We start from the raw sequence: 7,083 nt of genomic DNA, 5'->3' as shown, positions 1-7,083 counted from the left end.
TCCCCCAAAAAATGTTTGTAGCCATTTGGCTAGGTCATGATTCCTAGTATTGTATGATTGTGTTATCTGATGTGATTTTCTTGTGTGTTGTAAACTCTACCACTATGATGAGATTATATGTGATCTCCTCATGTGTTGTAAATTCTATCACTGTGATGAGGTTATACAGATGAGGCTGACAAGATCAGTGTCTTAATGCAATCTCTTGAGATATAAAAGAGAAGCAAGCAGAGACACATGGGAACCTCATACCACCAAGAAGGCAGTGATGGGAGCAGAGTGTGCCCTTTGGATCAGAGGTTCCTGCGCAGAGAAGCTCCCAGACCAAAGGAAGATTGATGACACAGACGTTCAGAGCCAATGGAGAAAGCGTTCCCCTGGAGTTGATGCCCTGAATTTGGACTAGTAGCCTACTGGACTGTGAGAGAATAAACTTCTCTTTGCTAAAGCCATCCACTTGTATTTCTGTTGGAGCAGCACTAGATGACTGAGACAGCCTCGTTTCTACTCTCCGTAGTTTTTAAGGCATTATCTGTGAGTTACCATCTACTATGATGTATGCGTTTTTCTCAAATCCCTATATGTGGGAGATTTTTTTTCCAGTTAGAATTATTTGATGACACTTTTGGATCTAAAAGCTTGTTCACACATGATGCACTTATAAGGTCTCACTGCAGTGTACATTTTGGGATGTTTCATAAGCTTTAAGCATTGGTTGCAGTCTTTGTGATGTTCATCACATTTAAATTATCTGGTATTAGTAAGGCTTGGGAGTCCTGGTGGCGCGGTGGTTAGGAACTTGGTTGCTAATCAAAAGGTCAGCAGTCCAAATCCACCAGCCGTTCCTTGGAAACCATATAGGGTGGTTCTGCTCTGTCCTATACGGTCACTATGAGGCGGAATTGACTCAATGGCAATGGGTTTGGTTTGGTTTTTCAGTAAGGTTTGAGCATCATTAAAGGTTTTGCCACAGCCATAAAATTTGTAAGATTTAATTCCAAAATTAATATTCTGATGATACCCAAGGGTTGAATTTTGGATGATATCCTTGCCACACATATTTTTAAGGTTTCTCTCAGGTATTTACTTTCTGATGTTCAGTAAAGCCTGACTGTTGTTGAAATACTGTAAAAATGATGCCAACTGTAAACATGGCATGGCAGAGGCATCTGACCTTCTCTAACTTCACAAGGGGGGAATAAGAATCAAGATCAGCCCAGGCTGATTCCTATGAGGCGGAAGTCAAACATACCTCCACCCTCCACCTTTTTTACCAATTCTGACACCAGCTGTCCCTCCCATGGCACTCTCTACTCTGCTGGGTTCGACAAGTCATTGCAATGGCCACACAGAACTCACAGACCATACTTACAGTTATGGGGTACATTAGGGAAGTAACAAGTTACAATTCAGGATCAGGGACAATTCAGGATATAGCTCTTCAGTCAGGACAGCTCTTCTCAGCCATGCTTGCAGGTAGGCCTCTCTCTGGCCTTCGGCCTGGCCTCTGCCCTGCTCTGGCAAGTGTTACAAAGCTCTTTAGCTCTGCCAGTAAGTGCCTGGAGCCACCTCACTCTGCCAATAAGCTTTGGCCTGAAGGCACTTAGCTGTCTCACTCATGGGGCGGCAAGCCTAGCTCTGCTGACAAGTGCCTGGAGGCACCTCACTTAACCAGCAGGTCTCCTGCCCGAAGATGCTCAGCTCTCTCACTCTGTGGGCCAGGAAGCCCACCATGTCATCTCCTGCCAGTCTCCTGGTTCTGCTGCCTCTGCTGCCGTTTCTCTGCCACTGCTTCTCGCCCTTTCTGTCTCCAGAGTTACAGCGCTTCTGTCTGTCTCCCTTTAAGCCTAGCAAGATGGCAAAACTGACTAATGCCCTCATTAGGGTTCCATACACCTTACTGTGGAACCCACAGGGTGCCATGCATATTTACATTATTAGCAATCTGCCCAATCCTCTTGCTGGGCCGGAAGCACCTCATTTGCGTAGTTCCACCCGGTCATTTGGGGGGAGTTACAAGACCATGGCAAGAAAGGCTATATAAAAGTGATCCATTGTACTGCAAATACATTGCCCCACTCAGGATAATTTTAAGATCTCCCCCAGTAGAATTTTCTAAAGATTAATCTGGATTCACTCTGTCTAAAGACCTTCCCCAATTCATTACAGTAATGTGTTCTCTAATATATGTTTTTTCATATTTTTTATCAATGAAAAATCAGTCAAAACTCTCCCATATGTATTTTAAATGTTAATTTTTGACACTAGAAGGGATTGTCTCAAGTTGTGAAACTGAGGAACCATTTTGATAGATCTTTTACTTGATTACATTTATAGAATGCACCTTCAGTTTGAAATCTTTACAGTTCAGACAGATGTGACTGAAAGCTTAATGCAGTCTTATTTTCAAATCATTCCATACATTTGTTCCTTCATAGATAATGCTGATTTTGAATTTTATCAAAGGTTTAAGAAATGTCCTCTGCTTGTACTCTTGATTTGTTCTTTCCCTTACTGTTGTGTAAAAGAAACTGACCTCAGGTGGAAATTATTTGAGGATTTTTTATGTTCTGAGTCTTTTCTCCTAATGAGTTTTGTTATAGGTCATTACTTGGTAATTTCTTTCAACATGGCTCTGCCACTTCTCAAACTGACTTTTGTTGCCCCATTCTTCCCTGAAGTAAAAATTATTGAAGCAAGACCTTGGGTGTGTCTTTACAAGATCATTGATTGAAATGCTTCTCTCATCAGTGCCCTCAAAAGAGGATAAGTTCTTGGTCTCAAATGTAGTTGAGATATTTGAAATATACAAATAAAAAGAAAATCTGGTCTTTTATTATGTATTCTTGGAGAAATGAATGGCGCATATTGAAAAGCTCATATTATACCAAATGTAATACATGTTATGAGCACGGAGTTATGAAACTTCCTGATCATTACCTTCAAACCAAAAATATGTTTCAGGAACATAAAGGCAATGGGATCCTCAATAAAGAGAGGGTTAATTATGCATTACATTCAACACAAACTATTTTCATGGTCAACTACGGTTTCAAAATGCCCTATCACCATTCATGTAACATATATTTACTATATGAACCCGGGCAGAGAAGGGCCATTTCACATGTACACATAAAAAACACCAATTTGCAGTGATGCATGAGTGTCTTATGTTTGATGAAACTCATGTTAACACATTTACAGGAAAATTATTGTATAAAAGCATGTCATTGCCAAAATATTGCACCATACTCCAAACCTTCCACAACAAATAGCTAATGAATAACCTAAATAAACAACAATTTAGATTTGCAAAACAAGAGCATCAAAAAGTCAAGGAAAACATAATAGCCTACAGATGTAACAGTAACAAAATATCATAAAAATCTGTTCTCTGACAATATAAAAATTAAAGTAGAAAGCAATAACAGATATCTGGAAAATACCCAAATATGTGGAAAATAAACAGTATACATCTATGTAAACCACAGGTCAAAGAGGAAGTCTCAAGGGAAATGACAGAAAATTTTTAATTAAGTGAAAATAAAAATGTAACATATAAAACTTGTGGGATGCAGCCAAGGTGGTAGAGAGAGAAATTTTGTAGCAATAAATGCATATATGAGAAAAGAACAAAGGTCTCAGCTCAGTAACTTAAGATTCCATTGTATGAAACAAACAAAAAAGGAGCAAATTAAATCCAGTGATACTGAAGGAAATAAAAGCAGAATTCATTGAAATTGGAAAAAAAGAGAAAAATCAATGAAACCAAAACCTGGTTTCATGAAAAAATAAAGTTGAGAAAACTAACCAGAGTGACCAAGAAAGATGGCACAAATTACCATTAACAGGAAAGAAAGCAGCGTCACCATAAGCCCCCCACACATAAAAAAACTTCTAGGAGAATATTATGAACAACTTGATGCCCTTAAACTGGACAACTTAGATGAAACAGGACAAATTCCTTGAAAACAAAGCTCACTCACGAAGAAATAGTAACATAACCTGAACAGGCTTGTATCTGTTAAAGGGGTAGAACTCAGTTAAAAACCTTCCAGTAAGTAAAACTCCAGACCAAGATGTTTTCACTGCTGAATTTTACCAAAGGAAGAAATATTACTGTGGTGTAATGGGCTCCTTTATGTGGCCTTTTGCCCTGGTTCTTTGGAAAAACAACTTAGGAGATTTTTCCCTAAATCCTGAGGAGTTGTTACTTTTGCCCTAGTTCTTTGGAGAAGCTGGGGGACCTCCTAGGGTGTTTTCTACCACAGGCTTGTTACTTTAGCCAAAGGGAGGAGTCAGTCTTTGCCCACAGAAAAGGGACTTTTGTTGATTGACATCTTACGGGTAATTGTGGATTGGTTGAACTCTGGGCTGGTGAGGGAGGCCCTGCCTCATAACTGATGAGGACTGGGATAAACAGCTGAAATGCAGAGGTTCTGACGGCCTGCTGGTTGACAGAAGCTAGGAGGGGCACATCCTTTGGGATATGGACGCCCCTCTCAGGCTGATAAAAAAAGATGCAGCTGAGAGAGCTGCGGGATAAGACCAGGGCTAGCAGAGAAGCAGAGACATGTGGGAGCAGAGTGGTCCCAAAGCTACACTATGAACTGGGCTAGTTAGCAGCAGAGCAGCCAATGGTGAAGAAGCCCGACAGCAGAGAGGCTCTATGGCAGACAGCTGCTGCTAGGAGAACAGCAACTGAAAGAGCTGAGTGAGGTGCTATAATGACTATGAGCTGGGCCTGTTAGCGGCAGAGAGGCCTGATGGCAGAGAGCAGCTGAGAGAGCTGTCCTGGTCAGAAGCTGTCCTGCACTAAAAAGGGAGGGATGTGTTCTCCACTTCTGGGACCCTTCCAGACCTTAGCACGCTCTAGGCTCTTACCTCAAATTGTCTGAAACATTAACTTAAAATAGGAAGGAAGCAGCTGTGCTCAACAGGACACCACAGAGATTGAAATGGATCCCAAAGCGAAGAGTTACATACTGTCAGGGCAAACTGACCTGGCAATGCCCAGGGGAGGGGTGGGGCACCCTCCAGGTCCCACTGCTACCTTGACTCCAGCCTCACCCCAGCTGGCTCCCTGCACCATCCTGGCCTCTACCCGAGCCTCACCCATTGCCAGCCCTGGCACTTGTCCCACCTTGGCCCGCTGTGCAGGCATAGTTTTCCAAACACCCTTAGAGGATTGGGCACACTCAGTGAGAGTCTCTGTCTTATTAAAACTGGAGCTTTGTGGTCCCCCAGGTGCTGGTCCTCCACACTAGGGGTCTGAGGGCCGCTCTGGTCAACAATAAGTTCCCATACCCACTTGTCTCTCATGGTTGAGTCCTTGAGATGTTCTGAGAAGCACTGCTCCAATGACGGGGTCTGCATCCAATTCCGGTTAAAACTGCTGAGGCCGTCCTATCCCCAACCTTTCTGCCTTTGATCCATGCAGACACCACCTGTCACGTCATTTTTCCTATTTAAAACCCTTCACTGATTCCCATACCCTTCCCCCGCCCCACCCAAACCACACCAGGTAAAATTCTCACTTGGCACATGGGTTCAAGTCTATTGCCCCCCCTCCGCCCCCCTAGGCTCATTTCCAAGATTCCAGTATGAGATTTGAAGGGTAGCAACAGATCTCCTGCCTCCACATTTGATTTCAGTGCATCACCTTGTACCATTCGAGTTCTTTCATTGAACTAAACAGTTAAAGGGACGCCATTCATGTTTATACAGAACCTACTTTGTACCTGTCATTCCCTTATGTGCATTTTCACATCACAAAACCTTCAGAAAAGCCTTTAGATGTACGTACCCACCAACATTTTCACCACAGTAACATACAGAAGAAGAAATGCAAATTAAACATATAAACTGGGTTAAAATGTGTGGAGGAAAAAAACAGTAAGGAGAAATTTAAGAAAATTCTGTTTACTATAGTTGAAAAAGAATCATGTTAACATTTTGTTTAACATCATAATCTCAAATTGATATTTTTAAAATCTTAGAAAATTTGCTCAAAATTATTAAATCATATTTATTGCCTGATAAGCACTTTCACACATTTTCATGCAACTAATGTAAAAATATTAGGCATTTTATCTAGATTCCACAAGCATTTTCAAAAATCATACTGTGCAAAAGGTCCTATGTTTGCAGCAGGAAAGGGCATGTAGGAAGATACTGAAAACCAGTTGCCAGTGAGTCAATTCCAACTCATGGTGACCCTATGTGTTTCAGAGTAGAACTGTGCTCCATACGGTTTTCAATGGCTGTGACCTTTTAAAAGCAGATTGCCAGGATTTTCTTCCACGGTGCCTCTGGGTGGATTCGAATTGCTGACCTTTCAGATAGTAGTCAAGTGCTTAAACATTTATGTCACCCAGGGAATCCTAGCAAGATATTAGCATGAAGGAAATTGTGGAGCTTCCAGAGCAAATATTCAGTATTGTATTACAGAATTGGACTCCACTTTTTGGTTTTTGACTACTGAAAGCTTTTAAGGCTAAGGCTCAGCCTCTTCCTCTTCTCTTTCTGCCCCAATTGGGGCAAGCTGATAAAAAAGCTGAAGTGCTCCCTCCCTTTTGGTGCTAGTGGGAAGTTCAAACCACACACAGGACTCTCACCCGAGCCCCACCTCCTACCACAGAAACACAAGCCAGTCTCGTATCCCTGATCTCTCCAGCCATTTCATACCTGCTTGTGAAGCCTGCCCAGCTCTCATTATGTAATAAGCATTCTCACACCCGTCTGGTATGTGGCATCACCATTCTTAACATCCAAAACAAACTTTGGATGGAGGTCCATCCTGTCTCTCGAGTGGTGACAAGTGCAAATTAAAGTTTTGGGGGAGTGAACATATGATGTTCCTAGTTTATCCACATTGAGTATGCTCATTCTTAACGGAAATTCATGAATATTCATCTCTTCAAATGATTCCAGTGAGGACTCGAAGCAGGGGGAAAGGTTATTATTCCTTACAAAGGAGAGGGAGACCATAATTTCTCCTCCATTATTTCTACCACATTAGCAGTCCCTAGTAAACTATCATTCTGTTGCCATGAAAATCTGTCTCTCAAGTCTCTCTTGACC

The sequence above is a fragment of the Trichechus manatus genome, unplaced genomic scaffold (assembly GCF_000243295.1).
Source record: "Trichechus manatus latirostris isolate Lorelei unplaced genomic scaffold, TriManLat1.0 scaffold00087, whole genome shotgun sequence".
NCBI lineage: Eukaryota > Metazoa > Chordata > Mammalia > Sirenia > Trichechidae > Trichechus > Trichechus manatus.
This window is presented reverse-complemented; position numbering follows the sequence as displayed.